General features: G+C 37.6%; 1 protein-coding gene and 1 long non-coding RNA gene across 2 annotated transcripts in view; one reads left to right on the top strand and one right to left on the bottom strand.

The window, feature by feature from the left end:
* Positions 1 to 7,977: 7,977 nt before the first annotated feature.
* The window catches only part of gli3 (GLI family zinc finger 3), a 111,870-nt gene continuing 97,023 nt past the window's right edge, over positions 7,978 to 22,824 (top strand). Inside the window, 1 exon segment of the mRNA XM_056737851.1 lies at positions 7,978 to 8,299. The gene's annotated coding sequence lies outside the window, so the exon portion shown is untranslated.
* On the bottom strand, positions 9,268 to 11,246 carry LOC130412993 (uncharacterized). The gene is made up of 3 exons (XR_008905431.1): positions 10,997 to 11,246; positions 10,353 to 10,446; positions 9,268 to 10,018 (listed from the first exon to the last, which is right to left on the bottom strand). It is a non-coding gene; the product is annotated as an uncharacterized LOC130412993 (long non-coding RNA).

Raw genomic sequence — 22,824 nt, 5'->3', positions numbered from 1 at the left:
TTTTAACAGCTCAAAATTCATTTTAGTTTGGGACTGTCGGGGCTATGTGGCGATTTCCTGAACAAGGATTAGTTTAAACCAGGACTGGGCCTTAGATAAATTAGGGTTTTTAAATATGGTGTATATACAAAAAAACATTACTGGTGTGCATCTTGACACTAAACAAACTCACTGATATACAGTATTTTAAGATATGCCAGTGTAATGGCTGGAATATACTATAATCCTTTTTTCTTTTTTATTAGACATCATACACTTGCAGACTTTTTGAATGTTTCAGATAGAATCGAACTAACTGTTAAAATCTGAAGACTGGCACAGACTTTCTGCAACAAGTCCAGACTAAAAATCTAGGCAAAATCTGAGCAAAAGTCTTGTAGTGTTTTTAAATTGATTTCGTTTGAGACGCTCTCACTTTTCAGTTAGTCTGGGATTAGACTGAAAGTGATACTTCACCCAAAAATGAAAATTTTGTCATTATTTACTCACCTTCGAGTTGTTCCAAATGTGTATACATTTCTTTGTCTGGGTAAACACAGAGAAAGATACTTGGAATAATTCTAATACCCAAACACCCATTACCCATAGTAGGAAAAAACAAAGGTAGTCAAAAATGCCCCAGAATGGCTGTCCTACATTCTTCAAAATATCTTCTTTTGTGTTCAACAGAACAAACAAAAAAAAACAATTCTTTTTCCTACTGGGAGTCAATGGGTGTTGGGATCTGTTTGGTTACAAGCATTCTTCCAAATAACTTTCTCTGTGTTCATCAGAACAAAGAAATGTATAATCATTTGAAACAACTCGAAGGTGAGTAAATGCTGACAGATTTGGGTGAAGTATCCCTTTAAGACCTGTCCGGGAAACCACCCCGTATTAGTATTTTTAGGCCTACTCCTATTCTCAAATTAAGTATCTTCCTTCAACTTGAAGCTAAGCAATCACCAAACCATTTTCTTAAAATATTAAAACCGCGAAGGCGACCCACATCTACACTTGCATACAAAACCCGTCTGCTGTCTGTGTCCTACACAGGTGCGTGACGTGACAACACGCCTGAGCCACTCAATGTCGACAAGAATTCAGTCCTTGACGCATAACTACGAAACCCAACGGAAAATGACAACTTTGGATACCGTACAACTTCAATTATAAGCATTTATCGTAACAATTTTCAAGTTTTATAAGTAACCTGGTAAACATTTGAAGATAACGTTAACCGTCATTATGAAACAAATATAATAGCTCAACTTGTATTAAATCCGTAACGTTTCTATAGTAAGAACGTTCATTATGCTAAATTGACTTCTTTTAGTGCTTTTTGCCGCATAGTGTCTTAAAATTGTAGCTAACAGCCTTAATGTTCTTCAAAACAGCAGCATCTCCTTCCACAGAAGGTTTAAAACAACATGAGGGTGAGTAACTGATGGTGGCAAAGGTGAAATATTATTTTCTATCTCCCTACGTTGTGCTTCTACTGCCAGTTTCTCATTTGTTTTAGCCCTCTATTTATAAGCATATCTAGTTTTTGTTAGGCAGTTATTTAAGGGTAACCCGGGGTCAAAGGTGAAGGCCGATCTCTTCTTTCACCTCATTCTCTGATTTTCATCTTTTTTGGTTCTCAGGATGAAGTGATATATTATGTTCCTAAACATCTTTTCATGAGCATTTTAACTGGTTTTCCTGGATGCTGAGCCATCTTTAGAGCTGTCATTCCAAACCACAGTTCTGTTCTTATCCGTACTCATCTCCTCATCCCATCCATTTATAGAATCTTTCTCTCACATTCCCATTTCATCTCAGTCATGCTGCCGCCCGTGTGTGTGTTACCTGCAGTGTGATAAGTGTGTGATGAGCAACGGGTGTCATTTGTCAATGTCCTCCTCCAACTCGCGCACACGCACACACACACACACACACACAGGTTGATACGAGGACGAGTATAGAATCCCTCTGTGGTCCGACACACTGGAGACCACAGACAACAATGGGCAGCCACTCTAGACTATTGTATGCAGTTGAGAACTCAAACCATTCTTCATTTATACACTTAAGAAGTTTACTGTGGGAAGGTGAAGGATTTTCTTCTCTCTGCGAATTCGGTTTATATGCTGTGGTCTTGACTGTTTAGCAGCTGTTCTTTATTACTTTTGCCCTGCATTTATACACACGAGTTTAAAGGACCTTTGAAATATGCTTTAGTGATATAGGATTTAACCTTCTGCATTAGTTTGAATCATGTGAGAGAGAAAAGTGGCACATGGGACAAATGGCATATTGTATGCTTTAGATGGAAGACTTGGGTCACATAGACTACGTTTTTTATATTTATATGAAGTCGTTCAAGCTGTCCACAATTATTGTTTTGTTTTCTTCAGGCTTATGTTGTGTTGTCTTTAGAAAGACGTGTTGTGTTTGGTGAGTAAATGACAATTTTCTATCTTTTCGTGACTTTCACTCAATCCTTTACAAAGATTACCAAATTGCACCAGAAATCTCAGCATTGTGCTCAGATTTGCAAACTCAACATTTTGACTAAATTATCTGGACAGTTCTATTCACATGCTTTTACAGCTTTAGAACAAAGGTCCAGCATGTTGCAAATGTGTTTAAGCAGCAGCCGTCTGTCGATCTAAATTTTTCCAGCATCCCTTATCCACCCCAACTCCTCCTATATTCTAACTTACCAAATATCACACCTTATTTGTTAGTGATTGATGGTCCAAGTGAATTTATCAAACTCTATGTGTCAAAACTTGTCTGATTGTTTACATTTTTCTCCTAAGATTTCTAATAGAAAACCTAGAATCTGAAAACCTTTATCCTGCATTTACACATCATGTGTCAGAGTACCATGTGCATACAAGGGCAAACAATTACCTTTGAGACCATCTCCTCTCTGCCCAAAAGACAGACTCATGTTTCATAGTTTTTTTCTACTTTTTCTTACTCTGAGCCATGTTTTGAGGAGAGGGTAACCCCCTCGAACCGCATAGTTTAGAATCCGAGACAAAAAGGCTAGGTTTGCTTTAAACAAGCCTTTTGATGTTGACCATATACAGCCAGTAGTTTGATGAAATATTGATAGCAATTCTCCGATTGATAGCAGCTCCTGGGGGTTGTTAGTTTGCCTTTCAGCGAGAGGAGTTTGTGAACCTTCAGAGCGTTGTGTTATAAGACATGTGATTCGTCAGGCATCACAGCATCAGAGCAGGTATCTGTTATTGAACCTAATCACTCACCTGATCATCGCAATATAGTGCTATTGTGATCAAAAAGACGCAACTTTAATTCCCACATATAGAAATCGAAATCGTTTTTTTTATCCATCTGATGTTTAGGAATATCAATCATTGTATGTGAATCATATTTATTTAATATTTATTTTGCAGTAATTTATAGCCTAATGTTCCATAATAATATTACACATGTGGATGTCCAATCCCATATTAAATTTATAATGACTTGTTTTATCAAATTCAATTTTAATTAAGTCTTATTTAATGAATTTAGAAAACTCATTTTGAACAAGTAGCAAGGGCACACATATGTGCAAGCTCTTCCCATAAGAGAATAAAGCGAACACTATTTGACCCAATATTCAAATACTTCCTATCAGTACGAGCGTGAAATAAGATTTCCACTGGTGGCTGAAAAAGTTTTCCTTGAGTTGCTGGTAGAAGTGACCCACATTCTTATGGAAACAAAGAAAAAGTCCATGCATGAAACACACTTATATCAAATCTGAATATTGATAACTGCCCTGAGTGTGTTTTTATTGATCTATTTGTTTATTTGTCTGTAGGACTGTGTTGGAAATTTACTCCTATCAGTGGGATTAAATTGCGCGCACTTGAACACGCTGCATTCATGCATAGAGAAACTAATGTGCATAATAACCTCTGTGGGGCATTGCGTCAATGTAAAAAGAAATCAAGACAGAAAAAGAGAGATACAAAAGAAAAAGAAAGTGAGTTTGATTTTAAAATAGAATAAGAGAAGTCGAGCAGAGCCAGGGGCGCAGAAAGGTCTCACGCTTTAGTGAAATTAGCACGCTTTTCCACCACCGTCCATTAGATAATCAAATTCATGCCACACAAGGCTCGGCAACCCCTCCTTTTCATAACTTCCCTCTAATCCCTGTCGATAAGAGACAACTCGCATACCACTTTCATTATGCCGTTATTTCAGAACCGGCATGGAATTCCCCCGGGATACCATCAGTCAGAAAATTACTTAACCAGCTGAAGTGGATACAGTTTTGCGTTTATTATTTTTGACAGCCTCAAAATAATCTCACAAATATCCCATTCCGATTTCAGGGCGGGGTGAGGGGCAAAGAGTGCACCCGTTATCAGCCCAACACACTAATGGCCTATTCGCCGACACCAGATATACCTCCAACAGCGAGATGAGGGATCCCAATATTACAAGAGGGGGGAAAAAGAGACGCAGAAGAAAGATAATATAGCCACCATTTGCTCTGTGCTTGGATAAAGAGCGTGTATTCAACACTTTCGCGGGTTGTGTTCTTTAGAAGTGAGAGGCCTTCTCCTGTTTAGCCTTTGAGTATACAGTGGATTAGTACTCAATAATCTCTCCTTTGTGGAGTGTTTACTGGGCTCAAGACTAAACACTTAAAGATGAGAAACCTCAGTCTCGGAACCAGCTGGTAATCCTTGCTCAAACTTTTTAACAAAAAGCAAAGCAAACATGACAAGTTATGAGATAAATTGTGATTAATTCATGAATGACAGTTTTGGTGAAAGATGAAAAAACACATTGCATGCAACTGATTTGTCAATTGATGGCAAATCCTTACAAACCAATGCTTTTCAGATATGACTCTGTATATTGTAGTACATTTGAATTGTGTTTAATAAAGATTGTGTTTAAAACTACAATACTTTCTCAGTCAAAGACATTTCAATCATTATGTCAATATCGTAGTAAAAAACAGTTGGAGATTTTTCTAAGCTTGAAGTTTTGAAGAATTCAAGCCTGTGAATTTTGAATGTTCTTTTTGAATGCATATAATTGTATTGTGTGTTTACAATATTTGCATAAAAAGTTTGCATTTTTTCGAGCTCATAACAAGCAGTGCCAAAGTCAAGGGTTCAATTTCCACTGAGTGCACGTCCCGACAAAATATGTCTATATTGCACCTTAAATTGGTTTGAATAAAATTAAGCCCAGAAATATGCTAACATTATCCAAAAGTAAATCTTCTAGAGTCTTATATACAGTACGTGAATGATAAAATGACTCTTAGATAAGTCTTCGGGTGTGCACCACGTCAATGTGAGTCAGGTCTGGAATAGTCAGGAATTCTTGTTTAATTGGGGTGAGATCAGAGGCTCAAAGGGGGCCAAGAAGGAACCTGTACCCCTTTCTTTCTCCTCCAGAACCGCTTTGGCACCACCGCTGCTTTTGATGTGTGCTTTGGCTCTTCGAGGCCGACTTTGGAATATGTTCTTGGGAGACCAACGGTTACTTGCCTTCAGGCAAAATCTCAATCCCCAGGATCGGGCTCCTCTTTGATGGAATACTTTCGGGAGCAGCTAACCACCCCCAATCCCCGCTCTGCCTTACCCCTCCTCTTGTTCCACACTTCTCCGCGGACCCTTTCTCTCTCTGTCTCATCCATCTCTCTCAGAGAGATTCACAAAGAGAGCTGACTGACTGACTACATCTCTATATCATTCCATCCACTTGTCTACAGCGGTCGAGAGCGAGTAAACAAATGGAAACGTGTATAGTGTGTACTGTATATGTGTCTGGCCATGGACATTCTCATTCTTTTTCACTTATTTGTTTTTAATCTGGGTAAATATGAAGAACTTTGTGGCACTGTTTAAATGAATTACAAATGTATAGGAACTCAAGGTGTCCAAATACATAAATAAACACACATGATTGTGGCTTTTCTGGTTGACTCTTATAAATGTGAGATGTTATGTGTAATGGATGATCTTGGTATGAGGGTTTTGCTTAGCTATTTTTCCTGCCTTTTTGGTAACTATAAATCTGCAGCTGCTGTGTACGCTGGTTAACTGGAAGTTTTATATTGGTTTTCCTTGGCTTGCTTTTTGTCTCACGTATATGATATTTGTTTCTTTTCCTTCACAAATTCCTGTTCATTATTAAAAAAAAAAAAAAACATTTGGGCAGTATATGTTCCTTCATGGGTTGTTGATCTATCTACTGTATCTGCTTTACATAAATACTTTATGTACTTTTGTATTTTTTGTTTATTGACGTTTTTAATTACAGGTTTCCTGACAAGATTTAGAAACTTACAGGAAAGCGACATTTAATTGACACCAAAGTGTGATATTCCATGGACGTGCCCACTAAAAGAGTACATATTTCTCTTGTCTTGAGTTTTGAACTGGTCTTGAAGGAATAATTCACCTTAAAAAAATAAAGTTTAAAAACCCTATTTTAACCAGTGTGGTTTTATTTCTCCTGCAAAACACAAAGGAGATATTTTGAAAAATGTTGGTAACCAACATGGTAACCTTCCTTAGTATGAACACAAATTCAATGCAAGTCAATGGGTTTCAGTTAACAACATTTCTCTAAATATCTTCTTTTGAGTTCTGCAGAAAAAAGCAAGTCATGCAGGTTGGAAATGAAAAGAGGGTTTGCAAATATTTACAGAATTTTCATTTTGAAGATGAACTGTTCCTTTAATACATGTGTGAAGAGCATTTATTTCATTTTTAAGCGTTATAAAGTCTAACATACTGTGCATCAGTATGATACTTTTTTTCCTCTCTGCAAGCATATCAAATATAGCCTAAAAGGTATTAAAAGAACATTTAGTGAACTTGACTTCTTGACCACACGCACAGCCAGATCCTGTTTAGGAGATTAGAATTTGACTTTTTACTTTGGAGAAATCAAGCAGTGCCCCATTGATTGATGGTGAGCCCAGCAGGTCTTTTTTAACAGCCTAATTTCCCTGTATATTGATTACGGATATCGATTAAGAATAACCCTAGGACGGCAATGTTCTCCTTTCGATGTTTGTGTTAAGGTCTCTCTTTAAGGTTTTCCCTGCGGACAGAATTCCCGGCCTCTGCTGTACGCACTTGTCATTTTCCACATTCCTGGGATCTAGGATGGATGGCTGTGCTGCTGAAGCAGTGTGGTAAGGATTTTATTTCATATAGAAGAAAGGATCATTTTCAAGATGTGATTTTTTAATACATTCTCTATCTTGAGTTTCAGGCCTTACAATATTGATTAAAATTGCCTAAAATTGTATAGTCATTCTAAGTAATGAAATTAGTATATTCAAGTCTGTTTTCCAAGATTCATATGATAAATAAAGATGCCAGTTCATGAGAATCATAATTATTTGAATAATTCAGCTGCTTTAATTTACCATAAGTGTATTTGAGTCATTTTCACACAATGGACTTGGATTTTATTTTTTTAAATGCAGAAAACCAAGAATCCGAGTCTTTCTAAATGTTTTATAAATTCTTACATTTAAATTGTACTTTTTGGATGTGTGATTTAGTGATCCCATGACGTCAGGAACTTTTCATTTTAGGATCTTCTCCAAAAGTTAGTTAAGAGTCTGTTTTTTTAAATGCATCACATTTTTTCAACCAAAAGTTTTAACCCAGAGCTTCATTTTAAACATTTGTAATGAGTGTTCAATATTTTAGCCGTAATAGCCGAAAGGCATTTAATGTCATTTGCCAAATCATAACGTAAACTTCAAAAAGTACATCTGTTTGCGTGCATTTAGGCAGGAGCAAAAACACATGGAAGTATACAGTGTGACCGCATGCTCTCCCTCTCCAGGCAGTGTGCTTCAAACGTGACTCCGTCTGAGGAAGCCTCGCTGGGATAAGGCAAGGAGGGAGGGAGGAAAAAGGGGGTAGAAAGAAAAAAAGAGGGGAGGTAGTGTGTCTGTTCTCCGAAAGGGAGGAGTCACGCAAAGGGAAAGGGCAGCTGGAGCTCCACACTTCAAATCTTTCCCCGAGAAATATACGTTACAGACTTTATTGCGATAAACATTTAGGAGTTTCGCGAGTCGCAAGACTTTGTAGCGAGGCTTTGGGTATGCAGGCAAGGATAGGGTGTTAGTTTAGTGCTTGTGCTGCCCCTGCCAAGCGCATATAGGAAAGAAAAGAAGACGAGGGAAAAAAGAAAGAGAGAAAAACTCCGCATAGCAGTTTTGGAGTCTTAAAAAAAGCCAAGAGTCCCCGCGACGAGCATCTGCGCGCGAGCGAGAGGGAAGAAAAGTTTCGGCCGCTGGAGGGAAGCCACCTTCGGACCAGTAAGTTCACGAAATGTGCTCTTGTGCAGCTTTTTTTCTTTGGTTTCGTGAAAGTTTTGAAAAAGAAGAAGAGGGGTAAGAGTAATGCACCCTTCTGTCAGGGGTTTAGCGTTTCAAGTGAGTTGCAACCTCGAAATGCGATACCCCTGACAGTTTGGAGTAAATTCTTACATGAACTGATTACTTTAATAAACTAAGTTTAAATTACTTGAATTGCTGGCAGGGTGTACAGTGAAAATTCGGCAGAGCCGTTTTGAAAACTTCGGCCACTTAATGCAAAACTTGCGGCCCCTGTTGGTCTGTTAATATGTTTTGAAAGTGTCCCAGTGTTATGCAGTTGTTACATTAATAATGATTTGTGAATAATGGGACCCATAAGATACATTACAGTTTAAGACAGTTTTGTATGACACCTTTTTTTATTTAAGAGTTCTTGTGTGTAGGTTTCTGGACATGGTCCTGAAGAAAAGTTGTGCTTCACATATTAACATGGCATCATGTTTCACTACCATTTCAATCTTTTTAGTCTTTTAAGGCATTTATCTCTTTTAATACTGAGTTGAAAAAAAGCGTTAACAGCAAACAGACCATTAACGTTACGAAACATGAGGATGAGAGGAATATACGCGCTTTTAAAAAAAATGTTGGTGTTACTATAATAGGTAAAAAATTACTAACAAAAATAATCCTTTCGGTCGTAGGCAGACCAATGATTTTAAAATAATTATTGTAATTTGTGAAATGAAGGAATGAGCTCTTTCCCAGTGGGCAATTGATGTTAAATAGACATCAAATTGACGTCAAACATCGGCATCAAAGAATTGGTCAAAAATGCAAATCAAATCGATGTCAAAATTTGACATCAAATTGACATCAAGTTTTGACGTTAATTTGATTAGCAATTTCTTTTACATTTTTTAACAAATTGATGTCCTATTCTAGACCAATAAATAATGAAACAACAGTACTTAATGTAAGACATGTTTTATTAAATACAATCAGCTACAATTCCAGAAATTTAAAATGTTCTTAAACCACTAATAAATATAAAATCCTCCTTGAATTACTTTTTAATTAAATATTAACATTTAAATTGATATATAAATATTAAGTGATCTGGAAAAAGCCATCACATGACAAAATTGTACATATTACAGGTTTTGATATCATATGAAAGCTCTCAAGCCCTTTCCATTTGTTAAAAACATTTACATTTACGTGTAGTTATTTAGCAGATGCTTTTATCCAAAGCGACTTACAGTGCACTTATTACAGGGACAATCCCCCTGGAGCAACGGGGAGTAAAGTGTCTTGCTCAAGGACACACTGGTGGTGGCTACTAGGATAGAACCAGCAACCTTTTGATTTACCAGTTCAGTGGTTTAACCCACTAGACCACCCACTCCATAAAAACAATTTGTAAATTAAATAAAAACAGTTTTGGAAAGGGCTTAATAGCTTTCATATGATACTAAAACCAGTATTTTTTATTTCACCATGTGATGGGTTTTCCCAGATCATATCCCAAATGAACAAAAATAATTTTGATAAACAATTGGCTTAAGGCCTACTTATTCAGAATCTGAACACACATCAATCGCCGATTTCCCCTTTTGTCGTCCCATACCCCCACATCTATCGGGAGCAGACCGGAGATTTTTTAGCTGTATTTTTTTATTTCAGCCTCTGATAATGAAGGTTTGGACTGCTGTAGTGCACCTAAATGAAGATGAAACCACAATTAGCACACCTTTTAAGACATTAAAATATACCTAACATTTTTCAGCAACCATCACTTGTACATAGAAGTTAATGCAAGTTGCTGCTCTTAAATGTTTATTAACACTAAGATGTTCCCAGGTTTAAATAAGTATCTGTTAAATTTAGAAATGTGCACTACTTGCAAATATTTAAGAGTTGTTAAATGTTTTAAATGTGTCAGTTTACTAAGATAAGATTGTAATTTAAGCATTACATGTTTAATTTACTTAAAATGTAGCATATGTTGATAGACACTACATCCTCTAATCATACAAGAAAAGTAATGTAGTACCTATTATAACACGACATAGCCGTGTTTTCCAAAGGCCTTCTTCATTCCTGAGCCATCCATATTCATTGTTGACATCAATTTGTTTGTAAGAATTCTGAAAAAAAAAGACAACCATATCAGTATTCAATGATTGTTAAGATTGTTGAACAATACAACTAAGTGACCAGAACAGCTGAGAAGTTTTCCTTTGAGCACAGTAACACAAATTGTCATTGAACCAGCTTTTGGTACCTTTAGTAGTGTGGGCTGGTCCTGCTTGACACAGTGGACCATCTACCAGGACATTTTAGAACACTTCATCAGTGTGTATCAAATTATGAATTATAATTATGGGTGTTTCGCTTTGTCGCATAGCATCGGTAAAGAGATTCAAATGAGGGCATTTTTATTTTATCCGAATATTAATTGCAAAACTAACATTACTCACTGACATTTCTAAATCGTTAACTCAACGTTACACGCTTAATGGATCGCACATTAACATTACCTCAGAAATCTTCACGGTACTTCTGGCGGGATATTTCAACTCACCAGATTCTAATATATCGCCAAGTCATATATTTCATCAAAACACAATCTTCTAGGTTTTCAAAGTTACCCAATATATATCGTATTTTTTATTTCATGAGATGTTTATTACTCACCTGATAAAAAGCGACAACCTTCTCCAATGCTTCGACCGCATAGCAAACACTGGCCTCTACGCAAGACGTGATGACGTACGTTTCAACGGTCAACGTAGTAAATCCTCCAAATATTTTTATAAATTTTATATTTTTACGTGTATGTATAAAATAATATGTTATACTACATTTGCATCAAATTTCACACAAAAAATAAATTAATTGTTGTAGTCCATTCACTAACTTCAGCTGCTGAGAAACCCGGAAATGTGAAATAGGCCATGGCGCCGTCTACAGGTGGTATTAAGAAATACATAAGACAGATAATAAATGGGCATTAAAATACAGAGAATGAATGGGCATTGTAGGCCCAACATTTTTCATAATAAAATTAATGATTAATTAATGATTATTAATAAAAATTAAGGAAAAATAAAAATTTATAAAAAATAATAAAAAAGTTATAAGAGTTTTTTGACTAAAATGAACATGAAGTTGTAATACTGTAAAAATGGTACATACATTATAAGGTATTACAATTTTATGAGTATTTTCAATTACAGCAATGTTTTTCTAATTTTACAGTAATATAATATCACTATAAATAACAAAAATAAGGATACATAATACTTTATGTGGGGTTACAGCAAAAATGCTGCTTTTGTTTTTAATATTTTAAATTGTAATTACATCTGAATGTATTATTGGCAAATCAGTATATTTTCTTGTAAAATTTAACAATCACTGTTTCCTTTTATTTCAGCATGAGTATTTACATACTTTTAAAAAAAGTGTTTTTTACCACAGAAGTTACAGCAGTCCACTTTCATGTACAAATCCAACAACTGCTTCAAAAGATGTGACAAATAGATGCATTTTGAGGGGCCAGTTAGAAGAAAAATGCTATTTCAACTGGATTTACATTGATGTCAATATGATGTCAATACAACATCAAATGAATGCCTATAATGCAACGTTGATTTGACGTCATTTCAATGTCAAACATATTGGGCTATACTTACATTAACCAATTTCAGTATGGGATAAACCTCATATTTTCACCTCATTAAAAACCTTGAAGAATTTAATGTATGATTTGAATTTGAAATGATGTGGTGCACCATCTTGATCAAATCTTGTCTGAAATTTGACGTCAAATTGACATCGAGGTGCCCGCTGGGTTACTTTTAAGAATATAATAGTGTTGTAGTTTAGTTGTACGTAAGCATAACAAGAAGACTAATTTAATGATGAGCAATTGAAATAATTGCCTGTCAATTTTATTATGATCAAATTCCCTTAAACCTTAAAGGCTATTTTCAGTTTTAGTATTGGTTAGTAATAGTGAAGATCATTTCACGTATAAGTCTAGTGCAATAAAGTGTCAGGAGTGTAGATTTTTTATGACTTTTCCAAACTTTTTGGCGTGAAACCAGTGTGTATTGAGGACACGGGCGCTGGAAAACGCAGGTAGTTTGTAGATCATCTGTACTCACGAGGCAGCGGAACGCTCTTGCCCCGCCAAATCCCTCCTGACACGCGCAATTAAAGACAGATAACTTCACATTAAAATTCTCATATGAAGAAAACGTTTCAGCGAGTCTTACACGTCGCTATTGCTTTTATAAATATTTACAGTAGTGTTTTATACAGACGCCGTTGTAAAGTGTATCAAAATGTTTTCTGACACAAAAGGCCTTCCAGTTTTGTTCATTCTGCATTACGTCTGTTATTTCATGTTTAAGGTTTTCTTACTTTTTAAAATGTTGGTCTTAAATTACATTTGTTATAATGAGGGCATTTTATTCAAGCTGTTTCTTTGTAATATTACATTTTTGTTAAAGGGTTTGAATGTTTATTGATGCTCCCCATATTGAAGTGTTTCAGATTTGATCATATAACAGTAAACTGTGGATTGTATTTTATGTACATGATTTTTTTATGAATTTGCACAATTTGAGTGACACAGGATAAATGTAAGATGATACCATATGATTTGATATAGTGTTCTTTTTTATTTAATACTTCCTCAAATGTTGATAGAAGTCCATAATGGAGTTTTAGATGCTATGAAATGAGTCTTAAATTTGAGCACATTGATGATAAGGCGTTCCCTGATAAGGACACAGCATGATTACCAAAAATTCCTCTGCTGTAGTTTTCTAGTTGGTGTTTATCTGACGTTTGTATTTTTGCAGCAAAAATGTCTAGTTGTAGTTTTTTCATAAAAATTATTTAAGTAAATAATTAGGTGAATAATGAAACAAATCCTATTTGAAAGCCTTGATCTACAAAAAATCTAATAAACATTTTTAATTTATGGTATTTAAGATATGTTTATCATTTTTATTTGTTGAAACAAAATGAAATATATTTTTACCACAGAAAACAATGCTCATGATTGTATTTTTCACAGACGTCCAGTTCCAGTTATTTCGTATGTATAGAAAAATAATAAAAATAATCTGTAATAGCATTTAATTGAACCGTTTGGGTAAAAAAGGCTTTGATCAAACAGGTGTAATTTTTGCAAAGAGCTATTCATGAATTATTCCCTGAGTCATGCACCGAGTGAAGCAGTCAGATTAAAACCAGAGAACTACTGACTTCATATCTTTAATTCCTAACTCGCAATTCCTTGTAAGAGTCTCTCAAATAGGAGTCCATCATAGTTTAATGTTAATAGATGCACGTCTGCATTGCAGAACAGAAGTGAAGGTTAGCGGGTCACTGCCGCCCGCCTCCCCTTTCCCGCCCGCTGTACTAAGCATACTATGTCACTGGCTAATATTAACAAGCGGAAATGACACGCGATTATCCACAATGCCATTCCACCCCCCTTTTTCTCACTCCGCTTGCATAAACCCTCAGATTAGGCCCGGCGTTTGAGAGGTACGCCTGTACCCTTCACCCTCAGGGTCCTTTTGCATCCTAAAGCAGTTCTACCTGTCATTAGGTGCATGTGGGAATGTGATGACTAACAGGGGGGCATTGAGATGCTAATGCGAGATTGAATAGCGCAGTTCTTATTGTCCAAACCAATAAGGAACAAATGGATGGGAAATTTCAGTGTCTCTTTGAGACCGATAGCAGAACGCCATCCTGGAAGTGCTCTCGGGGCTTGTTCCGTATGTAGTGTTTTTTTGTGGTGTGAAGGTGAGTGTTTTTTTTCAAGTTGATGTCTCAGCAGCCTGGCTGAGCTGATTGCTTTTACACTGAAGTACATAAAGTGATTTGTTATGATAGATCTGTGATGGCAGGAGATGACTGCTAGGCTTTTGGTGCATGTGATATTTTATCCAGAATCAAACTCCATTTCTGCTCCCTTGCCGTTGTCAGATTTTACACCTCGCCTCCAGAGAAAATCATGGAGTAAAATTCCATAGTTTGTTCCCTAAATATATCTGCATTTCCCCACATTAAGCATTTTTGACCCTGACATGTAGCACCTGACCAAGTTTGCCAGGGAACCTTTGTTGTGCAGGCGCTTAGGCTCTTCCGCTCGCCGCTGTCAACAGGCCACAGCTTCCAACTGCAATCTCTCACTTTGATGATCTTCGACTTGATGCGTCTGACATCAAATGGAAAGACACAAAGAGAGAGAAACGGGAGCGAAGGAAAGCGAGCGGTTGAGAAAAATAGGTGGAGAAAGAGAAAGTTAGGCAGAGAGGAAGAGGTTCTCTGGCTGTGGGAAACAAGTTGAAGATCGTAAGATGAGAAGATGAGCCATTGATGAAGAGAAGATGCACGTCAAAAGTGTTCGACTGTATTCTTGTCTCGGTGGAGGGCGTCTTAGATTTGTAGGGGGGCTTGCTCTCTCTCTCTCTCTCTCTGTCTCTCCCTCTCTTCTAATCCCCAGGCCCAGTCATCCCTTCAGGGCATGCCTCAGATCTTCCTCTATGTCAGGACGACCCCTTCCTTCTCTTTTTGTTTCTTTTTCTCTTTTTTTCTATCTATCCCCTTTCATTTTATCATCACCCTTTATTATTTACAGTGAGTTGACCCAAAAAGTATGTGGGCATTTAAGTAAATGAAAGCAACTGATGTAGATGCATGAATTTCTTTGCATTAGATGACAAAATATCAAAGCAAGTGGCACAAGCACACATTTCAAAGCAGCATATAAAAAGACGGGAGTTCAGTTTGAGTTAACTGGAGAATCATAGATATTTAATGTGATATACAACAGTACACTTGCTTTTGCTTTGTGTGGATCGACTTTATATATCAGTAAAATTTGAGCCTAGTTTTTTGTTTTTAGATGCCAGTCGGTTTTGTCATTCCCTCCAAATGCGATGCAATTCATACATTATTCAGTGTTACTTAATGTCCAAATTATTTTTGGACCACATTAACAAAAAGCTCGTCTCGTATGCTTGCAGAGTCCGAGGCCCCAGATGACTTTCTCATTCACATGTTTAGTCACATACAAGTTACAACCCCCCCCTCTAATTCACAAACAGCCTGCAGGCAGTCAGAGGAAATGAGCAGGTTCGTACCAAAGTTGGAGAGTGACAGTTTGTTTTCACTGGCAAGGCTGGCTGCTGGAAACTCAAAATTGACCTGCCAATTAGCCAGGCCATTTACCCTTTTAGACGGGTTAGAGACTGGGAAAGGGAGAAAAATGTGTTTTTTTTAAAGAGAGACCATGAAAAAACAAGTTTAAAACGAAAGAATATTTCTGAGCTTAGCTGGAGCCTGCCCTGCCGAAACACAAACATATTTGGTCGCATGTCGTGGTTAACGCTAATATTTTCTTTTCTCAATTAGGTGACAGCTGCAGGTTACAGAACTTTTAAGCTCTTTGCTGTCCGGTCGTAAAAATGTCCGTAAACCTGTTGTGTGAAGTGCGGCCACAAGTACTTCCCCATTTGGTAGTAGGGTGTGTTACAGACTTGTGACGGACAGCTTGGCGTGTGTTGTTAATGTGTCGGGATGTCGGCTTTGATGTGAGGTATTTCGAACAAATGTGAGAAAGTTGAAAACGCACACACATAGAGGGGGCAGATCTTGGTCTCTATGTTTGATGGATGTTGTCGTGTTCTGCACTGCTGGTCTCTTAAGTCTGTGTTTTGCAACTAGTAAGACCTAGAGATATTTTTGAGAGCAGTTTTTTCTGCGGGCGTAGTTGTTGAGTAGTTTGTATAGGTTTTTTGATATTAAATAAATAGGGAATCACATCCTGAGCATGCTAGTGCATTTATATTTTAGTTTGTGTTGCAGAATAGAGACAAGATACAGATTGCATTTTATTTTCAATCAAAAGACAAGAAAAAAAGAAAAAAATCATCGAAGATTAAAGTATTTTGATTGTCCACATTTTACTGACTTAACCTGTGACCTCAGGGTCAGCGATACAAGACCTGGGGACCAACTGAATATCAGGTCCATATGTAGAGAGGTTAAACAGTCCGTGATGTGGCATGCGTTTTCCATAAATCCTTAAAAAAACTCTTCTGTTCCCCTCCTCTCATGTTTGCACTCTTTCATTTACTCTCTGTGTCCCCTCTGAGTACTTAAAAGTAAATGTCAAAGCCCTCACCTCCCCGCTCCCCGAGATAAATAATGTCCCTATTTACTAAAACAAAAGAGGAGACTCAACTATATGAGCAAATTTCAGGCAGGCTTGAAAGACTCCCCCATTGTCATCACAGCATCTGAAGACTAATAGCTTTTTCTCATGCAAAGTGTGCTGGGTTTAAGGGCCCAGGCATAGATGGAGTGAGTGAGCGAGAGAGGAAGAGAGAGAGGGTGGGTTGGTGTGTACGAGGGGGGGCTTTGTTTTAACAATACTCCACAGGGAGTTTAAAGGGGGGGGGTAGGGGCTATTGGAGGGGTCCCTCTCCTGCTGAACAAAGACCAGATCCTTCCAAGCAAAGAGAGAGGGAGAAGGGGGTGGAGGTAAAAAGTTTTACAGACTGGATCCCTGAAGGAGCTTTTTGGAGTGGAGGGGAGCGAAGGGGTCTTCAGAGTGCTCGGTTGTTTGTAATGTTAGCGTGGCACGACGGTTTTCAGTGACATACAAACACCCGGGGGGAACAAGAGGAGGAGTATCGTATCCTATACTGGCATGCAATGATACTAATGTGTAAACTGATTTTGCTACAATTTGTGAGCCTTAAAAAAACATTTCTTAAATGCAACAAAATAAAGTGCAACAATTTATGAAAGTGCATGTGCAACTTTGATCTGATTGTGTGTTTTTCTTTTACATTTATCAACCAAATTGAGCGTGAATAACACCAGAAGTACAAATTTGAGAAAAAAGCAGGATGAATGTGCACACCGAGCCGCAACGGAGCCCTTGCCATAACACTCCAAAGCGCTGTTTTTAACAAGAGAGTACAGATTGCTTGGGAAATACATCTTATTCTTGCAGGAGGACAAGGTTAGACTTTACTACCGAATTTATTATTCAGTCACGCTCACAAACACAGGTACACACACACCATCGGCCTCTTTGGGTTGCGGCATGCTCTCAGCGGACAGCGAGCGAACCGTGCGCTGTCGTAAAGGCTCTCCCAGCAGCCGCGGTTTAGAGGGAAAGGTTCCATTTGTCAACGGCACTCGGGAGCGCTCCCCCTCTCTCGTTGCCCCGCAGTTTGGCGGCTACTTGCCGAAGTCATTGTCTGAGAGGAGGCAGGACATTACTCACTGCTGAGGGGAGAGAGAGGGACCGGGAGCTCGGGCGGCTGGAGTGACCGGGGTTTGTGAATGGAGAAGTGGGTTTGCATACTTACATTTAGAAGATGTGATGCACGTTTGTGAGGCATGTTTGGGACAGCGTTGAACGATCAGAAGTACAGTACTTGTGTACCTTCAGATTGTAATTTAGTATCGGCTATACAAAAGTGTTAAAACAAGATTTAATTTCTTTATTAAGTGATGTAACTGTTTTAAACAAGTTACTTACAGTGCAAGACACTGAAATGATCTGTGATTAGTCCGATGCGTATGTATGTAAGACACTCCCTTCCATGTATTTGCTTGTAGACAAAATGACAAAAAATGACAAAAAATCCACAGTGACAACAAGGCTCATTGAATACTATCTTAAGCGGTCTGATATCCACCTTAAACAAAGAGAAACCGTGAAAGATAAAGCGTGGTGGAGACATGCGAGAGGGCTGTTTGCACATTTCGGAGGGAAAAAAGTAGCCGGAAAAAAGGAAGGTGAAGAAGATGAAGAGAAAGAAAGAAAGGGAGAGGAACAAGGATCAGGAGAGATCGTAGGAGAACGTGAAAAGGAAAGACGGGTGGAAGAGAGTGAGTTGAGCAGGGACTGTTTTTTACTCATAGAGCTCAGTGTGTAAGCTCCCAAAAGCTGCTTTCACAAAGAGATTTACAAGACAGGTCTCTACCGCCCTGCATTTCAAGAGCTTGTGTACGTCTGCCCACCTGTGTGAGTTATTTCATGCATATAAAGCACATTTGCGTGTTTGTATTTGGCATTTAGGTATAAATAAGTGTACAGAAAGTGTTTGGATGCGGGCAGCTGGGTATCGTATACATTAGATGTGAATACGTCCGCTCTCACAAAGGCTTGAAGGAACCCTCAGATGCCTGGAAATGTGTGCGTGTGTCATGTGCTGGCATGTGTGTCGACACTGTTTTCAGGGGGTATAGTTTCACATACAAAGGGGCCTCCTTAGCTTTTAGAATTATTTATGTTGTTTGGCTTTTTGTGCTACAGTCTAAGCACTTGTCACCTCCTATTAGACTGAATGACTCTACTGAACTCAGCCGAGATCCTTCCAACTCATCCTACCAAATCCCTCTCCGCTGCTGAGATAGCATTTCAGGTCTCTGGCAGGATAGACACTTGGCTGACTATATTACGTCTTGCAGGTTCAGAGGGTTGGAGCATCGGTTGTTCGTGAGGTTTTGCTTGCGAGAATGATCAGTGAAGGATCTGTGCATGTTTATACTAGAAGAGCTTCACAAGTCCTGAATAAACATTTTTAATGGAGATTGCAGATGTCAGGCTTGCATAACTGCAATTACATTTCTACAAGTTACAGCCCTTTTGAAGGAATGTTATGGGTTCAGCAGGAGTTAAGCTTTGTAACAGCGACTGTGGCATGTTGTTGGTTACCACAGAAAATGATTGTGATTTGTTCCTCAGGTGGCTAAAATGAAGGAAAAATGCATTAACTGTAAATGCACTTGCAGTGTTTGCAAGGGCAAGGCATAGTATTAATGTATGTCACCAAAATAAACATTTAAACGGTTTAAAAGTTTCTCCACAACTCTGGTACATCATTTTATGTGTTAACTTAAAGGGATAGTGCACCCAAAATGAAAATTCTGTCTTGAATTACTCACTCTCTAGTTGTTTCAAACCGGTATGAGTTTCTTTGTTCTGTTGAACATAAAGAAAGATATTTAGAAGAATGTTAGCAACTGACAGTTCTGGGGCACCATTGACTACCATAGTACGAAAAATATTGTGTAATTCTTTATGAACACAAAAGAAGATTTTTTGAAGAATAAAGGAAAACAAACAGTTCTGACACACTTCTAGGGTAGTCAATAGTGCCCCAGAACTGTCAGTTGATAACATTCTTCAAAATATCTTCTTTTGTGTTCATAAAGAATTACACAATATTTTTCGTACTATGGTAGTCAATAGTGCCCCAGAACTGTCAGTTGATAGCATTCTTCAAAATATCTTCCTCTGTGTTAATTAAAACAAAGAAATGAATACAGACTTTTTTTTGGGTGAACCTTCCCTTTAAGGTTGATATGGTGTAATGGTGTAATGACACAAAAAGGCAAACAGATTAATGTTTTTTTTTTCACTTTAAAACATCATGGAATAGTCTTACAATGTCGGGCTTTACGGTAAACCTGATTTTGCTTGTTTTTACACAGGTACGATTCATTTGTATCCCTACAAACTGACATAGTAATTGACAGATTTCACTCAATCAAACAAAACAGATTGGTTTTCATTGATAGCACAATTGCAAAAGTTGTATTTTAAACAAAACATTTCCCGTATCGTCAGTGTTGGGCGGAAACCTTGTATCTCCACAACTTCAATTTTTTTAATTTATTTTTTAACAAATTAACTGCTTTGTTATTACCTTTTATTGGTTAAACATGTACAAACCTCACAGACAAACAGGAATGGTAACCAATAATAATGAACAATATTAAAACACGAAATGTGGAGATACAAGGTTTCCTTCCGACAGATATCACAAATAATTTAGGACATTTTAAGTGTGCAAAAAGAGCAAAGGAACAAACGCTAAGATTGTCCGGTTAGCGCTGGTTAAACTGCACGCGTCCCGGGATGTGACATATGTTAATGGCGCTGTTATTGCAAGTGTGTTTATATGATTAGAGAGTGAGAGGTCGAGATGAGAGTCGAGCCGGAGTGATTTGTCTTCTAGCGCAGCGAAAGGAGATCAATGCAAAGTGCCTCTCGCACGTTCAACAAGCCATGTAAACTCATTAACTCCCAGAAACCTGTCGCTGTTTTTACATACACACACACACGCAAACACGACACACCGGTGGAATTACGAGCGTGAGATTAGGTTAATGTGTTAATGAGTGGCTGTCTGTGTTTTTCTAATTTGATTGTGTCAAAGTGTGTGCAGAGACATCGGTTTTCATGAGCATGTGTGCGTGTATAGAGATAGGTGGGATTAATGGATTTCTATTATTGCAGATGTTTTACACACCTGTTGGAGATTGATCGGTTAATCTAGCGGCATGCTGGGTAGTGCTTGTTCAGATGCTAACGTTGATTGTACTTTACTAGGAAATTATTGTGCAGTACTAGGAAAATGCTGAATTAATAATGTCTTGCTTCACTTGGAACTGCATAATGCATTGCTTATAAAAGACTAGGATGTAGAAAAGGTAGACGTGTAGTTAGATGCACGACATTTTTAAGAATGGAAACAACATACGTGCAAATTTACGCTGTTGGTGTGAATTCAAATGCCTGAGATGGATTAAGGCACTCTTTTAATATACTAAGAGACCTGATCCTAACTGTTATGGTTTCACATGGAAAAACTGAGAAAGGAATAGATTAATGTGAATGTTTGCTGTAAAACTTCCAACTTTCAATACACTTTTTTTGCTCACTGATGCAATTCTTTCCACCACTTTCACATTAAGGCTGCATGTGCGTATAATTTACATTATGACTGGAATACAGTATGTTTCTGTTTTTTTATGGAGTCTATGTGTGCGAGAACTAATATGGTGGTTTGGATGACGATGATGAAGGAGCGCAGACGATGCTTCTGCCTCAATGCAGCTGCTCGCGTCTTCTTGTGTAGCTGCAGATGGAAGATGTTTCTGAGCGTGTGTGGTGAGACAGGCGGCTGTTAGAAGTTTCCAGAACTCCCTCTGTGCCTGCCTCCCTGGTGCTTTTGTCCCACAACTTACTTTTCCTCTCGCTGTTGCATTCAACAGCTTTATTTGCCTTTGGTTTACAGAGGAATACACACAATAAAATTCAGTGCATGGAGGTGCGTACTCTTACTCTTTACAGAGAGTGAATAAACACTCACACACACACAGACAACTCTGTGTGGCTGTTTATTATGGTAAAGATAATTTGCCGAAGGATGGATTTACTAAACAAAACAAAAGTTTTCAGGGATTCAGTTGTTTTTAAGATTTTAATTTTTTTACTTTTATAATATTTGAAAATAACCCCATTGATGTGTCTGACCCTTCTTTCAGTATAATAATTTTCCGGCAGACTGTATACCTCACATATGGACATTTTGAGATTAGCCGGCATACACACAGCTTGGAAAACCATTATAAAACTGTTTTTCTGATTTTAAAATGTACTATTTATAGTTGTGTAGAGGTAAAGAATTAATTTTTGTTTCCTTCTGTAAAGAACTAACAAGATTTTTTTCACAAAATTTCAAACAAGAATATTGTTTCTATTTGCGTTTATTTGCCGAAAATTTGCATTTATATTGCCGACAACTGTAGAAACAGGTCAAAATAACAGAAAAGATGCTCTGCATTTTTCAGACCAAAAAACAAGTTTATGTTCACTTTTAAGCAATATAACAGTAATATTTGTTATGTTAAAATAATGCATTTAGGAAAAGTTTTTTTTAATGTGATAGCTTTGATTTTTTTCACAGTTTGTATGTTTATGTGTTGCAGTCAGCTGTTGGATGAATTTGTTGAAATTCAACAGACACTGGACTGAAATGTCCACAATACATCTAGAAATGAATGATTATATGAAAATTTGGAATTGTCTCTTAATTTGTCCATGGCTTTAGGTGTGTTAAATGCTGTCTGAAATATATAAAATATCTAATATACGTGCGTATAGCTATATTATATATTCCAGAGATAATTTATCATTTAATACAATGCTCTTTTCTTTGTGTCTAACCATCCCTCATTCTTGATTTCGATAAGTTTATCTGCCCTGCATTTCAGAGGTCGGTCACCGTTTTCGCTTCTCATCCGCCAAGTCTTTATCTTTGCGTATATTAAAAGTAATGTGTTCCCTTCGTTTGACCTTTCCTCTCTCCCCTGTGCTCTCCTTCATCCATCTTTTTCTCTCTCTCCATCTCACTTTCATTTTCTTCATTTTGTATTCAGCCCCCCTTTATTTTGCCGGCAGAGCTGTATACTGCAGTGTGACTTCATCTAGTCTAATTTCTGGCCTGTAATAAGCTGTAAATGACGTGGCTGCCAGGGTCTGTATAGGAATTAATAAGGACTAATAGAGCATGCCTGTGGGGGAAGCAGCCTGTCTTTAAGTAAACATTATGACTTCTCCAGGGGGGCTGTTTAAAGGGGAGGGGGCCACGAGACCGGGGTCTAGCTTGATGAATCGTGAT

Source organism: Triplophysa dalaica, chromosome 23, assembly GCF_015846415.1.
Source record: "Triplophysa dalaica isolate WHDGS20190420 chromosome 23, ASM1584641v1, whole genome shotgun sequence".
Lineage (NCBI taxonomy): Eukaryota > Metazoa > Chordata > Actinopteri > Cypriniformes > Nemacheilidae > Triplophysa > Triplophysa dalaica.
This window is presented reverse-complemented; position numbering and strand designations above follow the sequence as displayed.